Source organism: Sminthopsis crassicaudata, chromosome 3 (assembly GCF_048593235.1).
Source record: "Sminthopsis crassicaudata isolate SCR6 chromosome 3, ASM4859323v1, whole genome shotgun sequence".
Classification (NCBI taxonomy): domain Eukaryota; kingdom Metazoa; phylum Chordata; class Mammalia; order Dasyuromorphia; family Dasyuridae; genus Sminthopsis; species Sminthopsis crassicaudata.
The window spans coordinates 230,059,525-230,078,438 of NC_133619.1; the positions used below are offsets into that span (position 1 = coordinate 230,059,525).

Sequence of the window (18,914 nt, forward strand, 5' to 3'; positions counted from 1 at the left end):
ATGGATTTACAAGAAAATTCTTTTAATTATCTAAGGACTAATATGAATATTGGAATATGAATATGAATATTACAGTATTCAAAGAACTATTTGAAAAATAGGAGTCACATTCTTTCTGTGCCACAAATTCAGTCTTGATACCTAAATTAGGAAGAGCCAAAAGAGAAAGAAAACTTTACATTAATTTCTCTAATGAATATTGATACAAAAATTATAATTAACTTGCTAGCAAGCAATTTATAGCATTGTAAATGAAGATTGCACACTATGATCAGATTGGATTTATATCAGGAATGCAAGGTTGTTTCAGTATTAGAAAAATTGTCATCACAGTTGGCTATATCGTAACAAAAACAACAGAAATCACATGATTATTTTAATAGTTGTAGAAAAGAAGCTTTTAACAAAATACAAAACTTACTCCTTACTACAAAGCTTAGGAAAAATGGAGTTGTTCTTAAAATAAGAAGTATGTATATAAAACTAAAAAACATATATTATCTGTAATGAGATTAAACTAGAAGCCTTCCTGATAAAGTCAGGGGCAAAGCAGAGATGTAGATTATCACCACTATTATTCAGTATATTACAAACATGGTAGACATAGAAATAAGACAAGAAAAAAATTGAAGGAATTAGCATGGGCAGTGAAGAAATAAAGCTTTTTTTTTTTCTTTTTTTTCATACAGTAAAGATGCTTTACCTAGAGATTTCTAAAGAGTCAACTAAAAAACCAATAGAAACAATTAAGAACTTAAGCAATGTTGAAGAATATAATACAAAACCACACAAATCTTGAGCCTTTCTGTATATTAACAATATAATTTAGTAAGATAGAGATAGAAATTCTTTTAAAATAAATACAGGTATTATAAAATATTTGACAGTCTAACTTTCAAGAGATGCATAATAACTATGCATAGCAATTAAGAATATTCTTCACACAAATACAAATGTAAATAATTAGAGAGATATTCATTGCTCATGGGTGTACATGTGTATGTATAGCAACTCCTTTTGTGGTAACAAATAAGCTGAGGGTATGATCATCAAATGGGAATAAGTTAATATTTATGAATGGGATGTAAACTATATATTGTAAGAAATGAAGGAAATGATTTTAGAAAAATCTAGGATGACTTAACTAACCTGAACCTATGCCAAATGAAATAAGCAGAACCACAAAAACAGTGTAAACAGTGCACAGTATCATTGTAAATGAGCTAGGAAAGACTTTTTAATTGCTCAACTCAGTGACTCAGTACAATTCAAAAGAACTCAGGATGAAAAATTCTGTCTCACTCTAGTTAGAGATCTGATGGACTCAGTATTATGTAAACTGAAGAATCTTTTTCTTCTTTTTTATTTTTTAGAATATGACTCATGCAGAAATTTAACTTGCATGACTTAGTATTTATAATGATTTTTATATTTCTTGTCTACTCAATGCACAGGAAATACAGTTGGAAAAGGAAAGAATCTGAAATTGAGAAAATAAAATAAAATTGCATTTAAAAAATAAAACTTAAAATTGCAGGGAAAGTAGAAACTTACATTGTTAGAGGGAGTTTCTTGAGCTAGGAGTTTTATATACCAGAAATTATAATTTCAATTCCTCTTCTTAAGTTTTTTTCAAATTTAACAAAAATTTTAAAAGATGCAGTTTTCAGTTTAAATGGCAGTTATATTTTTATAGGACAGTGAATAGTCAATATAGAAACTGAACAAATATATAATTTTTTTAATGATCTATTATTGTCTTGTTTTCATATATTTAATACCTGATCTCCTACTATAGCTCTGCACCAACTCCTCATTCATGGAGGTGATCCTGCATTCTTGAAATCAAACTCTCTAGCAAGTCACTTGATCAACAAGCATTTGTTAAAACACCACCTGTGTACCAGGCAAGATGCCAAGTATTATGAATGGCAATTTAAAAGTGCCTGCCTTCAAGGACTTAAAAGACTTTGAAAAATAAATGCTACCTTAGAAATTTGGAATTCCATCATTCTCTATAAAATTAAGGAGAAAGAGAATCTTACCTCTTTTAAAATATTCTTTGGGGCCATATATTTTATAGTACTCATTTTGTTTGCTGTATGAGGTAAAATCTTCAGTAAGATGGGTTAATTTCTATATAAAGAAGCCAAGGGTCTCTTCCTCTTCCTAGTACCTAAAATAATTTCATTTATATTTACTTATGATATTCATAATGATGGGGGTTGAGGTCCCTTTAAGATTTCCTTTCTGATTCCCCATCCCCCACTGGATCTGAACTAACTTGAGTTTTCCCAACCCCCACAGTTTAAACTCATTGAATTCTATTCAATGCTCTCCCTGACTCCCACAAGCCCCTTTTAGGTGTAAAAGAGCCAAGCTGGAGCTCTCTCTTTGCAGGAGCCCATCCCCCCAAACATGGTATCCTTCTGGCCATGTAAGGGTTCCTGCCAGCCCAGCGACCACCTTTGGCCCTGGCGTCTTTCTACCTTTAACTTTACTTCTAAATCTCTACAATAAACCTTTTTATCAATCTAGGTTTTCGGGCTTGTAAATTCATTTACAGGGGACACTGCGCCATCATGGGACTATCTGACCCGAACTGGGTTCCCCCTTACCCTAACTCTCATCAATAAGATAGTACTTTGTTTTAAAGCTATTTTAGATATAGGCTTTATTCTACATCTCATTAAGTTGGTAAGCTTCATTGGCATCCAATGATAGGGTTGTTTTTTGTTTTTTGTTTTTTTTCTCCTGTTTTCTTACTGCATAGTAAATATTGCAATTTCACACTGTGAAGAACTGACTGGTATTTACTGACTCCCAGTTTAGGGTAAGATACTTTTTCTCAGTGAGCCCCAGTTTTCTCATTTGTAAAACAAAAAGAGGGAACTAATAAAATGTTCCCAATTTGACAAAGTTATGGTGGGGAAGGAATTTTAGAACATTTTGATACAATGAAAGTGTAAACTATTAGTATTATGAAGAATTATAAATATATGTCTAATGAATGAATTTTGGGGAATAACTTTTAATATGTTTTTGCCTCTTGGTTCCATATTATAAACCTAATTTGGAGGTGGTTAATTCAGTCTTAAAATTCAGGGTTGTCCTGATCCAAAGGAACCCAGAGCAGTTGAAAAAAGTTTATTGGTGGCTTGTGCATTGAAACTATGAATGATAGAATAAGAGAATACTTTGAAAAATGGAGCACTGTTATAGATTGTGTGGTGATGAGAGATTTCTTATGAATAAAACATTCCAGAAGTTTTGGCTTCATGACTAATTCTTGTATAATAGAAGTAAATGCAGCAATGAATGCTTGGCCTAAATAGTATTGATGGGTATGTAGGAGAACCAAGAGAAATGTTTCTAAAGAGCTTTCTGTAAAATCTAGTGCACATCTAACCATGAAGAAAATTTTTATTGGTGATATTAAAGAAGCTACAGAAGAATTTGATTTAAAAGACTACTTTGAGCAAGATCAAAACAAGAGAAATTATGGAAAATAGTGAAAAGAAGAGATTTACTTTTTGTAATTTTTGATGATCATGATATAGTTGACATAGTTGTCATTCAGAAATATCATAATATTAATGGGCATAACTAAAGTGAAAAAGGCCTTTCAAAGCAAGAGATGCAATCTGCTGCTTCACAGAGTTAATAGAAGCGCACTGGCAATTTTATGTGTCAAGGAGGAAACTGGCTGTGATGGAAACTTTGGTGGAAGAAATCACTATAATGGTGATGGTGGTGATGGCAGCAGATGCAGTTATGGAGATAGATAAATACATATAATGCATTTAGTAGAGAGGGTTTCAACTATGGTCCTAATGTGCACACACACACACACACACACACACACACACACACACACACACACTCACATATAAAACAACTTTGATAATAATGTTAAATTTTTAAATTATGGTCATAAACAGATGAAGAAATATTTTGAATCAAATAATTTCATGGTGGATTTTAAATATTTCTTTATCATATTGATCAGATAATTTCTTTTCACTGTATAATTTGTTTATACTTAAGACTGATTCTTACATAAGGTTTTGTTTTTGTTTTTGTTGTATCTTCCCCCCCTCCCCCCGAATTCCCAAAGCATTCTTCATTTTGGAAAAGAATATATAAACATGTTTTGTAGTGGCCAGGAAATTATTTTCTTTACTAATAGTATTTTGAGAAGTTTTCATGTGATGAATGTTTAAATTTTATTGCAATGAGACTTTGGGCAAGCTATTTAACCTTCATTTCCTTATCTATAAAGTAGGGACAGTAGTGTTCCTTTTTATCTCAGAGTGGTTTTGAGGATCAAAAGAGATAATTTACATAAAGTATTTTGGGAACCTTAAAATGCTATGTAAATGTCAGTTGTTGTCATAGTAATTGTTGTTAATGGATAGATATTAAAGACTTCACTAGAAAGCACCATCTTTAGAAATCTTATATTGTTATGGGAGCCAATTGCTAGTGTCTGCTGGGGATATAATTCTAACCAGAATAGATCCCTTCATATGAGAGGATGATAATGATATAAGGAGACTGGGAGACAGTTGCATTTTCTGACCTCTCTCATCTTCCCTCTTCCCTCTGATTTATTTTATTCCCAATTCACAAGCAACATCTGAGTCAGTAAAGGCTGATTTGCAATTCTTTCAAGTGTGTTGTGATTCACAGCTATGGGGGCTTTCAGAGAACTGACCCATACAGGCTTTCTGAGTTTCACATTTAGGCATGGTCCTTAACAATATATTCCAAAAATCCTACCCAGTACAAAATCCACTCGTGTAACATGTTATCTAGTCTCTTTTTGGATAGAAGTACCAGTCGGTCTATTTTGTTTATCATTGTTCTACTTGTTAGAACATATTCTTGTATATAATGGATATATGGTACCCTATAACTTAGTAATCTGTTCTGAAACATGGAAAAACAAGTTATCTCTCTCTTCCACATAATAATTATTTTACTGTTCCAAGATAGTTACTATATACTTAGCACTTCTCTTTAAACCTAGGCTAAACTAAAATTTTAAATTCATCATTTTACCAAGGTTCTGATCATTTTGATCTTAAATAGTGAAGACTATGACTTTCTTTTAAGGGCTCTTTGAAAACATTGTTAATGAGGGATGCACCACAGAGACTATAGCCTATGTATTTATTTTCTGTCATTTCTATTGTTGTGACCTCTGATATTAGTGCTATTAAATTGAAATGCTACGTGAGTACATTGCTTATTTCTCCTTTTAGGTTGTAAGTTCGTTGAAAGTAGAAAAATGCATGTGTGTGTAAGTTATATGCATATATGATATATGTTACATATATATTACATACAGATAAATATAGATATATGTTATATATTCATAGCAGCTAGTAGCTTACTTAATGTGTGAAAATTAATGATAAAATGTTGGCTTCATATTCATTATAACAGCTGGTATTTATATTTTGCTTTAAAGTTTACAAAGTACTTTACAAAGATCTCACTTTATCTTACAATTACCCTAAGTATGATGTCCTAAGAAATATGTACTACTATTATCATTTTTCACATATGAAGAAACTGAGGCAGAGTTATCCAGGGTCAGATAGCTAAGTGTCTGAGATTAGATTTGAGACCAAGGTATTCCTATTCCGGACCCTAGATCCATAGTTCTTATGTTATACCACCTAACTGTCTCAACATCCTGAGGAATAGCTTTTAAGGATTAGTCACTTCAAATCACTTCAAAACAACAACTCTTTTATGTAGGGAATCCTCAGTGAGAAAAACAGAAACATATTACCAATTCAGCAACTTGTCTGGGCCATTGAGAGGTTAAGTGACTTGTCCAAAGTCACACATGTCTTAGATTTAAATTTAGGTTTTCCAGGTTCTAAAACTGTTTTCCTATCTATTGGCTACACCATCTATTAAAATTTACTTAGACTGTGGAAATTGCTCTTGTGAAGAAATTTCTTAAATATAAATACATAGAGATGTTGAAAATACTAAATCATACTTGGAGGATTATGCTTAAAAAAACAAAAAAAAAAAAAAACAAAAAAAAACCCCACCAATATGACAGAAAGGGATAGAATGATTCAGAGAGACAACCAGATAAGAGTATAATGTAGCATTGTGGTTGATTGTAGGGATAGAGAAGCTATTAAATAAAAATTATTATATGTAACCTATAATTTGATTATGCATCCTTTCTGAGTCTCCTGAATTCTCTCCCATTGTTTGTATCAGCGTGCTGAATATTAGATGACAGACTAAATAATATCCTCTTCAAGCATTGGATAAAAATAACTGTCAGAAATAAGTTATTTTTTCATTTTTTGTTTTTTTTTTAATTAAAGCTTTTTATTTTTAAAACATATGCAAGGATAATTTTTCAACATTGACCCTTTCAAAATTTTGTGTTCTGATTTTCCTCCCCTATATGGTAAGTAATTCAATATATGTTAAACATGGTAAAAATATTTGTAAATCAAATATAGCATACATATTTATATAATTATCTTGCTGCACAAGAAAAATCTGATCAAAAAAGAAGAAAAATGAAAAAGAAAATAAAATTCAAGCAAACAACAACAAAAGAAATGAAAATTCTATATTGTGATCAATCCTCAGTTCCCACAATTCTCTCTCTGGGTGTAGATGGCTCTCATCACAAGATCATTGGAACTGACCTGAATCATTTCATGTTGAGAAGAGCCATATCCGTCAGAATTGATCATTGTATCATCTTGCTTTTGCCATGCACAATGATCTCCTGGTTCTGCTCATTTCACTTAGCATCAGTTCTCTAAGTCTCTCCAGGCCTCTCAGAAATAATTTAAAAAACAAAAAAAACAAAAAACTTGCTTGATTTCTCCAGTCTTTAAGTGCAGGTTTCAAAGTTGAAGGATGCTACTAATTTTAATAAAATTCATAAATTATTATTACATTATAAACAGAAGCAAATAATTTATGTTATTATTTTTCAATAAATCTGAAAATTTTCTAATAATTTACTAGTTAACGTAACTTGACCCACTCCATTCAAATAAAATAGTTCATAATTGCAAAGGATAAAATAACTTTGCATGTTATGAGTAGAGATTTAAAATAACCAGCAAGTTTGAATATTGTTTTTCAAAATACAGCTGTCCTGTAAGAAGGTGAAAAATTAAGCTTCATTATTTGGCATTTTGTTTTTGTACAGATTGATGAAATTTTCATTAGATTAAGATGTGACTTTAAGTATATATTAAATAAGAATAATTACTGACTGCTTTGTAAAATGAGTAATTTTTAAAACTAAGGAAGAGAAATATAATAGACTTGGTCCTAAGTTGTGAATATGAAGGTAACATCTTGGTTTAGTAGGAAGAATATTAGTGTTCAAAGGACCTGACTCATAAAAAATACTTATGTAACTTTGATTATTGCTCTTATTCCCTGCAACAGTACAGTATTTTATCTAAATGATGTGCAAAATTTAGAGGCAATAGTGGTTAGAACTCTTGACTTTGTTCAAGAAGATGTGAGTTCATACCACTTTTCTGGATTCATTATCCTGCATTAGAGCAATCCACTTATTTTACAGATAGGGAAATTAAGTTCTCTAGAGGTATGTCTCTTTTTCTGGAGACTCTAAGAGAGATGTTGCAAATGGAAAATTATTGCATCATAAGCTCTTCAGTTTTTAACCTGAGCTTTTAAATTTTAAGTAGCTACCATGTGACTAGGTGTGATTGAGAAAGAAATTTAATTTTCAGGGTCTGTCTTCTCTAAAGATAATTCTGTCTAATTTACCTAAGGTTTATTAATTGTCTGTTAAATATAGAGAGGTACTATGTTAAGAATGTCTGATAAAAATGATAAGAACAGTAGTCTTTCCCTTCAAGAAACTTACATACTAATGAAATATTGGAAAGAATAAAGCATTTAAGTATAATACAAAAATAATACACATTTTCTATTATCTGCTCAGTATCTTAGATCACAGAATAGAAAACCTTAGACAGATAGTGATCTAATTTAGCATTCTCAATGCGTCCCAACTAAATGTTGTGTTTTAAAACCTATACTTGTGGCACCTTCATCACTAAGTATATAATTTTTTAAAAGGAAATTCCAACTAAAACTGTACTTATTTGAAATTTCTCATTAAAGCAGCTTTTAGTTCTGACTTTTCAAAATTGGCTTTACAGTAAATTCCCAATTACTTGGAAATCAGATAATGAATTGTACTTGATAACTGAATTTTGGGGGTTACTTATTTTTATTACTTATAACACCAGCACTTATGTGTAATATAATTATTTTATCTAGAAATACTTTTTAAGCATTTTATCTATTTCCCTATTGTTTAAACAGAGCAAACTGAATATAACTTTCATTATATATGATGAAAATGGGTTAATATATTTTTATTTTCATTCTATTAGTATATGACCAAGATTCCGTTAAAATATTTTTGATCATACACTAGACGCCTACCCATTAAGACTGCTGAGGATGTCAGTTCTCGTTCTCGTGTTCCTGCTTCAAGAAGAAATCCTTTCTTCCTACATAATTCATTTATATTCTTCCTCAGTGAGAAGCTGTGTTTTGTAGTGAATAGAATTACACAGTTGGAAGTAGGAAAACATAGATTCAAATTCTGTCTCAACACTTGATAGCTTTGACTTTGGGCACTTTGTTTTGCTATCTGGGTCTCTGTCAACTGTACAAATTATAGAAAAAATAGTCACCTGTATCAGTGGGAAAGTTCCCAAAGCATTGAAATTACAGTTCCTTGATATGTATCCATCTAAGATATGAAATTGGAAACCAGCCTTGGTAAAATTATATCTAAAATATAAGTAAATAAGTGAAGGCCTATGGAGTTTCATCAGGAAAGTGCATCAGTAATGAGTATCTCGATTTTGTAACATTATTTTAGCTGTCAAGATGCTTTCTGAAACCCTCGTCTTTGACCTGTAGCTCTGTTATAGTTAAAAATAAAATATTCAACTATTTTAATGACTTTTGGATCAGAACATTAACTTAAACTTTAAAATTTTGTTGGTTTAATTTATTTCATTCAATTTTCAGTATGATTTTGGGGTTAAAATAAATGTTTTATTTCTCAAAGTTTTCATTTATTGGACATTTAATCATGAACAATGAATCAGCCCCATTTAGATTGTGCTATAGATTTACTGTATGTAGCCATGAAGAAAAGAGAATATATGCCTCAAAATAGCCTTTGTACTTTCATAAGCTTGTTTATTCATTTTCTAACTTTTCTTGATTACAGTAATTGCTATAAATTCAAGGAACATGCTATTTGATGTTCCAAGTTTTTTTTATGATGTTGCTTTTCAAACCTCTCAACATTTTAAATCCTAATGAGAGGTTGTTATTTACTATGGAATATATTTCAAAAGACATTTCCCTCCATACTTTTAATGGTGATTTACTTTATATTTTGATACCCTGCAATTATACTAAGTGCCCAAGTATATTATTCAGTAATCGATATTATCTCATTTAAACAAATTAGAATTCATAAATCCTGGAATATTGGCAGTTCTCAAATAAAATTAACAGTAATTTTGCCATAGAGTTAATTTTATATAATAAAAACAATGAAAGTAAAAATAAAATGTACTATTGGCATTTAGGTTCTCAACTTATTGCTCAGTCTATGGAGAGTATCAAACCTTAAAGCTTCATTTAGCCACGTATAGGACACTATATTTACATTCAAGGAAGGCATTTTACTTTTTGTAAATTTAATAGGCTTTTTCACTTCCCCCGCCCCCCCCCAGAGAGCCAGGTGGCTTAATGGATAGAGCTCTGGACCTATAATCAGGAAAACCTGAGTTCACATCCTGCTTTGTAAATCTGAGTAAAACACTAAAGCACCATATGCCTCAATTTCTTCAATTTTAAAATTGAAAATTAAACTATAATAATAATAATAATAATATCTACCTTACAGGGTTTTTGGAAGAATCAAATGAGATATTTGTAAAGCTTTAAGCAAAATGCTTGGTACATTGTGGGTGCTTGGTAAATACTTATTTCCTTCCCCAATATTATTTGCACAAATAATAGAAAGAATCAAGAGGACTGACTTGTTCATTCATTCAACAAGTATTTGTAGAACATGTATTTAGCATCTACTATGGAAAAGCTTATACATTATGCAGTCCCTTTTCTCTTGAAATTGATAGCTTGGGAGTAGGACAAAGGCAGATAACTAAAAAATATATTATGGGATGATTTCAGGAGAGAATTATAAATTAAACCTAAGTGAAAGAGGCTTTGTCCTCTGCGTGATATTTTTTTAGTTTTTATCTCACTAAGTTCATTCAGGTTGTCAAATTAAAGGGGAACAGAAAGAGCAGTAAGTAATCTGTAAAGACTCTCCCAAACTTCCATTTTTATCCCTGTTAAACTTGCTATCATATTACAAAGGCTGATAGATTTGATTTTAGCTTCTTTTTATTTTTTCCCTTTGGTGGGATTAAACTAGGGGAAATAAAAAAAACAAGGAAAAAAGTGATTTTAGAAAAGCAACAAACTTATAATGAAAAAAATGATCATAATATTTCATGTAATATTCAAGTAGTATCCTTAGAGATCACTTAGTTTGACCTCCTCATTTTTCAGATGAAGAAACTGAGTCCCCAACAGTAGTATTACTTGCACAAGGGTATAAGACCTCCTTAAGCTCAGTCTGTTGTTCATTCCAAGGTGCCAACAATTTAAAAAGTATTAGGAGACATACTGAATAAACATTATAAATGATACCTAAGTTCACATTATCTCAAAATTTGAAGTGACCACAGATGATCTAATATAACCATCCCTGAACAACCATTTTTTAGGGAAATTGTATTTATATTTTAGGATAGCTCCAATTATTAATTTTTTTCCCCTCATATCAACTTTCTCTGTAGTTTCTACCAATAAGTCTTAATTCTGCCCTTTGAGGCACATTAAGTTCTATTTTATATGACAACCTTTCAAATAGTTAAGGCAATCATTAGATACTGATATTCTCATGGAATTCACCATCCTGGATATTTTCATCTTCAAGTTATCCATGACCTTAAAAAATAGTATCTAAAACTGAATATAATACCACAAATGCATTTTGATCAGAGTATACTAAAAAAACGCTGCCTCCAAATATTTCTTTAAATGATGACTAATTGTAAAGGGCAGGAACTTTGGAGAAATATACTTAAGGTTCAGTATGATTGATTTAATCCTACAACAAGGTGTTTACTTAGTGGAATCAATAAGACTGTGGTTATCTAGTTTAGCATGTGAGTTCTCTCGTTCAGTATGATGGATTTAATCTTATAACAAATAATGGTTCCCTAGTGATATAATGATTGATTTATACTTAGTATACTGTAATGATGTAATTGTAATAAAATATATAAACTTGGACAAACTTAGCCAGGGACAGACTTCAAGATAGAGACCTTCCTGGTGGCTCTCCTGCCTCCTTCACTGAAACCAAGACCCATTCCAGAGGGCCTCCAGAAAGCTAGCCAGGCCCCTGGTGAAGTAGACAGACTGTGATAATAAAGCTTTTCAACTTTATCTCTGACTGTTCTTTGATGATTATTCTACTGAGACCAAGGCTGGTCCTAAGACCTCCAGAAGGTCAACCAGGACATTACAACTAATTAATTTGTTACCAGTTGTTGTTGTTTTTTTTGTTTGTTTGTTTGTTTTATTTTCAAGTGACTTTATTGACTTGTTTAGTCCACTACATTCACCACACCCTTTTATTTTTGTTTTCCAAAGAATCACTGGGATTACCTTGCTGTTATGCTCACAAAGCTGCTCCCTAAATATAATACAAATATATTTTCCTGGCCTTTAATTTCCTTCATTCTTTGCCCATAATTTATCTTTCCAGTTTTGTCTTCCATTGCTGTTTTTTCCATATGCTGTGTTCCACTAAAAATGACTATTTACTTTTGCTTCAAATGATTCATGCTTGAGTTTCTTTGTTCTTTTTCATCAAAATAATTAATTTCATTTTTAAGAGTTTCTAATCCTTCTTGTGTAGATCTTGTAATTCTTTAAACTCTGAAATCAATAGTCACCTCAAAGAACTTAAAATCTTATGGTAGACAGACAGGAAATATGCATCTGAAACAGATAAATGTGGAGAAAGCTATATTATAATCTGGCTTCAAAATTTTTCTCAGATTATGGAAAATTATTCAAAAGAATTAAAAGTTTGTCATCCATACAAGTCAAATTCAGTAAACAAGTTTTCTCTTGCAGCTAGGCTACTAAGGTCATTGGGTCATTTGGACTCTTATATTCTTAGTTAAATGATCTTTATAATTTCTGAACTGGAGAGATGGGAAGAAAGAAGAATGATGAAAAGAGGGAGTAGAAAATGTTACACACTTTAGCCTGCACAAGATTTAAAAAAAACAAGGAAGTTGGCAAACCATGACAGAGGAAAAGAACAAATCACAGGATCTAGAACTGGTTGAATACTCAACTGTTTTCTCTCCTTTCAGTTCAATTTTTAATTGTATTCTGTGCAGAGCTATCCAAGAACAATTTACCTTTATTAACACTAATGACCTGAATAGCCCTTAATTCCAGAGGGGTATATACTTTAAGGTCAGAGAGTAACTAATAAAGTGTTGGCATTTAAATAGCTTTCCTGACACCTCTGATGCCCCAAACTGAAGTTATTCCAAATCTGTAACTAACAAAAGCAGTAGCATCTAAAGTGAAAAGCTCTTTGTTTCTCAAGTACCCAGGTGTTAGCATATCCTAATGTGAGTATTTCCTGGTTTTTCATATTAGAGGGGACTGATAAATAAAGACTAACCAACCCAAATCTAAACAAATAGTATACCACTTGATTGGTAGTATGTTTAGAAAATCAAAGTATTATAAGGTACAAAGATAGTTGTTAAAAATTCTGCTTCATAATATATTATTCATTTATATCTATACGGTATTTATTGTAACAAGTTTAGTACTTTTTTTTGCTGTTTCTGGCTAGACTTTTGGTTTCATTAATTTAGGAAACTCCAAATGAGGAAACTCTCCTACCTTCTCCACCAATGCATCCCAATAAATGTTCTAAAATTTACAATAAGCAAATTATAACTTTGAATAATTCTGTCCCCCGTATACAGTTAAGTAATCCAGATTGGTCTGTGAAAGCTGTAGAAATACTTTCCATGACCCATTCACTTTGCATTTCTAAGGTGATAAGATCATGAGATATGTCCCCTTTTAAAGTATCCTTGCCAAAAATATATAGATAGTTAATGGCAAAACTGAGATTTGAACCTAGAAGCTCTGACTAAAAATGTACAGTATTCTAGGATTCAATGAAAGAGATTGTAACATCTCTCATGCCTAGTCCTTTCCCTGAACTCATACACCTTTACAACATATATTATCCCAGCCTTGAGTTTCTCACCACTGTAGTGACTAATTCTACATACTGCTGCCAAATTACTTTCCTTTAAGCACAGATCTGACTACTTTTCTATTCCACCAATTCTTGTGCCTTTCTCTTGTCCCTAGAATAAAACATAAGCTCCTCTATTTAGCCCTAAACAATCTGGCTCCACCTTTTTTAAATCTTTTTTTCTTCCATATCTTTTCAGCCTTCCCCAGAAATGCACTCTCTCCTTACCTTATAGATTTTTTAAGATGCATCTTTGGCAATATTTTCTACAGGAAGCCTTGCCCTGATCACACCAATTGCTACTTCCCTTCCTCCCATTTAATTACTATATGTACATTGATTTACATATGTATGTATGCATATGTATTTTATGTGTAACTATTTCACCATTAAAATGGTAAGTTTATTATTAGGCAGATATTTAACGTTGTACTTGTATACATAGGACCTGCAGCTTTACTGGCATGTAATAATAAAAAGCTTCCTTAATCAACATCTTCTGATTGAATCCTTGGAGGAAATTTCATGGGGCAGGAAGGAGTTGAAGTGATTCTTGAGCAAGAGATGAAAACTTTTACCCACAGAGAGGATTCCCAGGGAATAGGAGAAATATAAGTTAAAAGTACAAAAGCAAGAATGAACCTGTTAAATTTAGAAAACAGAATTTGGGTGAAGGTGATTTGTTTGAAATGTGTGAAACGCAATTGAATTGGGATTTAATAACTGAGATCTTCAAACTTTGATTTAATTATTGGTTTTGGCCATCATCTTTTGGTTTGTACATGGTAGTACCTTGCTAATGTCTGAAATACAGATCAATAAATAGGCATTGAAACTATGTTGATGATCTGTTTTCAAATTAATGGTTTGCTTGATTATTTTACTGAAAATGTGTATATGTTGTAACTTTGGGGCTAGTTATTAATTAGTTAAGATCTCAGTGCTTGAGGTAACAGTCCAAGAACAAATTGAAAAGGCGACATCCTACATTGGGAGAAGTTTCCTCATCTAGGAGTTTCCTATAACAATAGATCTAATCCTAGTTCCAATAGATTTATGATGGAAAATGGCATCCACATCCAGAAAAGAAATATAGAGACTGAATGGAAATTTAAGCATACTATTTTCACTGTTGTTTTATTTTTCTTTCTCATGGTTTTTCCTTTTTGTTCTGGTTTTTCTTTCACAACATGACTAATATGAAAATATGTTTTACCTGATTGCACATGTATAATCTATATCACATTGCTGTCTTAGAGATGGAGAAACAAGGGAGAAAATCTTACAAAAATGAATATTAAAATTATCTTTCCATGTAATTGGAATGTAAAATGCTATTAAGTAGGAAAAGTGAAACAAAAAAGGATTGAATTGTTTAAATTTCCATTTCATTTTTGATTTGTTTTTCAAAAGCCCTTGATAGAATGTAGTTTTTATTGCAGAATGGCCCAAGAAGGGATACACTTGCTATTTCTTTTTTTTCTGCATTTATTTGTGAAGCTTTTAATGCTTTTTTTTTTTTTTTTCCAAGTTTTTGGAAGGGTACTATGTACAGGTGAGAGGCAGTAATTTGCTGTTTGCCGTTTCCATTAAATATTCTCCAAACAAACAGAACAAAACAAACAAGCAAAGAAAAAACAATAGGTGTTATCCTCATGATAAATCCTGATATCAGTGAGAAAACAATTTGTCTAAAATTATTTACTTTCAGTAATTGATTACCGCTGATGCAAAGAAAACTTTTGTGTTCATAACATTCTTATTATTAACATTCTTTATTTTTCTTTTGGATACCAGATTTTAAAGAATAAGTTACATATTTTGTAAGAGCTGGATAAATTATAATTGGTCATCAATATTGGATTTCTCTGATAAAATAAGACAGCTGAAGGGACCCCTAAATTATTTTTTTGAAATAGAGAAAGAATTAATTTCCAAGAAAAATTCAAATGTACAGGTTCCATGTGAAAATGTATTAGTGAATTTTACAAGTCAAATAAAATTATCTCTGTAGCCTATATCCATTCCAAATTATCTTACTCAGTGATTCCAAAAACATGCTGCATGAAAGAGTAATCCTTTTCTGTTTATATTCCATAGAACTATTGATTGAATTAATTTTTTGCTATCCATATAATCAGATGCTGTCTCAGAAATGCCTGGGGATTTCTTGAGACTTATAACTCAAGATTCTTCACGAAGTTCTTAGTGTGTTGTATTCCAGACATACACAACTCTGTATAAAAAGAAAGCTCCAACCATCCAGAATGATCACAGTAACCTTGCATGTAAACATGACCTCATTACTTTACAAAATCACAGTGTCTGTTTCCAACTGTCAGTTACAGAAGCACATTCTTTCATGTGATTGAATCCTGAATAGGAGCATAGAATTTAAAATTCATTTTCTCCCTTCTTCTTGCCCTCCCTGCCTCTTCCTCTTCAGACCCCCTACTTCCCCTTTTTACTTTCAAGTAACCTTGTCTCAATTGTAATCTACTTTTAAAAAAATCATTACTGAGTCTCATCTTAAATTAAAACATTGTTTATATAACTGAAGAGAATTCTGAATATTCTAACTAACTCATTGAAGGGCATTTGAGATTTGCAAATGGGCTCATTGCCCTTCTAGTTACTGCCTAAAATACTCTGGCAAATTATTTTTACTTTAAAGTTGCACCTGTTCCTCTGGGAAGTCACACTACACTCTTCCATCTGTCCTAGTCATCACTCCATTTTGTATATATAAAATAACAAATGGGTACTAGTTTATGGAAGGGTGAAGGAAGGAATTTCTTGTTTATATATAGTTGGCTGAAGTTTATATTATGCAGATACTAGAAATTAATTCTCCAAGGCATGATAGTTATAGTTATGGAGTGAGTTGTGTACTCATTCATAGATTTTTGCACTCATCATCATAGAATGATCCATTCAAGGATTTATGAATACGTTTTTAATGGTACTATTCACCATACTGTAACAAAACAAAACAAAACGAGTATTCTGTACAGCTAATGGAATGAAGGGGGAAGATTTGATCTCCCCAGAAAGCAAATTTAATACCTCCTACATATCTATCCTTCTAGTTCAGCTAAATGGGTGTATACCCTAATTTTAAAAATTAAGTATGGTTACTGCTATTGATACTTTTCTAGATACTTAAGACAAACTTAATTGGATATAATCTCTCTCTCTCTCTCTCTCTCTCTCTCTCTCTCTCTCTCTCTCTCTCTCTCTCTCTCTCTCTCGCCCCCCCCCCAGTAAAACCCTAGCATTTTTCTTTAAATTTGCAAAGATATTTAACACAGCAGGAATTCAAAACTGCAAGTGCTATAGCTATTTAAGATGCATTTATTCAATTCTATTTCGATAAGACTGCTGGTAAATGGGTCACTCTGCAACTCATTTTCTATCATTTTTAAAGAATTTTTTATATCTAATATCAAAAAGAAAAATGCAAATTACCTAAGCAATAACCCAGAAGCTATTTTATGGTGATATGTTAGTAAAGCTGCAGTATAATTTGGTTCTTTGAACATAAATGGTAAATCACTTTTTTAGTTCTCTATTATTTATGGGGTTTTTTGTGTTTGTGTGTGTGTGTGTATCTGTCTGTGTCTGTCTGTCTGATATTTCCCATGTAACAAGCCAATGAGATAATGTGGTTTATATTATCAAAATATTACATTACATATATATATTTCACATAATGAAATGCAGGAGATAATGCAATAGAACTTAATTTAACTATCTAGAATAGTATCAGTATGGGAGGAATGCCATCAATGAACCTCATTAGAAAAAAACAGGTTCTCTCCTATATATAAGGCAACAATTATATATATTCTTTTTTCCCCCTGAGGCAATTGGGGTTAAGTAGCTTGCCCAGGATCACACAGCTAGGAAGTATTAAGTATCTGAGATCATATTTGAACTCAGGTCCTTCTGACTTCAGGGCTAATGCTCTATCCACTACACCACCTAGCTGCTCCCCCAAATATTTTTTAAAACATTTAATTACTTGTTTGTAAAATGTTATCCGAAAAGTTATCAAACTGTGCATACCCTTTGACCCAGCAGTGTTATTTTGGCTTTATATCCCAAAGAGATCTTAAAGAAGGAAAAGGGACCTATATGTGCAAGAATGTTTGTGGCAGCCCTCTTTGTGGTGGCCAGAAACTGGAAACTATATGGATGCCCATCAATTGGAGATTGGCTGAATAAATTGTGGTATATGAATATTATGGAATATTGTTGTTCTGTAAGAAATGACCAACAGGATGATTTCAGAAAGGCCTGGAGAGACTGACAGGAACTGATACTGAGTGAAATGAGCAGGACCAGGAGATTGTATACTTCAACAACAATACTATATGATGATCAATTCTGATGGACGTGGCCATTTTCAACAATGAGATGAACCAAATCAGTTCCAATAGAGCAGTAATGAACTGAACCATCCACACCCAGCGAAAGAACTCTGGGAGATGACTGTGAGCCACTACAGAGATTCCCAATCCCTCTATTTTTGTCTGCCTTCATTTTGGATTTCCTTCACAGGCTAATTGTACACTATTTCAAAGTCTGATTCTTTTTGTACAGCAAAACAACTGTTTGGACATGTATACATATATTGATATATTTAATTTATACTTTAACATATTTAACATGTATTGGTCAACCTGCTATGGGGGCGGGGGGGAGGAAGGGAAAAATGATTTAAGGGCAAAGGAAAATCTTAAAAAAAATTTTGTCAGGTTTTTCCTACTTAAATATACTACTTACCCATAAAATTCAGATCTAAAATAATATGAATTATCCCCAAACTGGTATTAAAAAAAATCACCTAGCAAAATTTTTTTTGGAAAAAAGATACAAAACTTGAAGTTTCTTATCCAGTATAAAAGAGGGGAAATCAAGGTTGTGTGTGTGTGTGTGTGTGTGTGTGTGTGTGTGTGTGTGTGTAGCCAAAACATAAACAAATGGCATGATAGATGATGCAGTGAATAAAGGTAATAAACCTGGGTCAGGAAGACAGGAAGATTTGAATTTTAATTTAACCTCAGACATTTAGATTTCACTTGCCCTGTGGATAAATCACTTAAACTCTATTAGCCACAGTTTCCTCATCTGTAAAATAGAGTTAGTAATAGCATCTAACTCCTGGGGTTGTTGTGAAAAATAAATGTTGTAATCATAAAAAGCACTTAGCAACCTGCCTGGCACAATTTATTAATGTTAGCTATTATTATGATACATTTTAAGGAGAAAACTTAAGCAAACAAGTCTAAGTATATAATAGACATAAAATAGCATTTCTTCTCAAACCAAATATCCCCATTTTCTTCAAACAGGCTACATATAAAAAGGTTTGCAGTCCCCTGATATATAGATGCAACAGAATTTTTCAGTATTTCTAAATGGTGGTGTTCAGAACCGCACACAATATTCAAGCCAT

The 18,914-nt window shown here is 31.9% G+C and overlaps 1 protein-coding gene and 1 pseudogene across 1 annotated transcript in view; both read left to right on the forward strand.

The window, feature by feature from the left end:
* The window catches only part of PUDP (pseudouridine 5'-phosphatase), a 161,930-nt gene that overhangs the window by 126,246 nt on the left and 16,770 nt on the right, over nt 1-18,914 (forward strand). The gene's annotated exons all lie outside the window — the stretch shown is intronic.
* On the forward strand, nt 252-16,635 carry LOC141559631 (heterogeneous nuclear ribonucleoprotein A3 pseudogene; annotated as a pseudogene).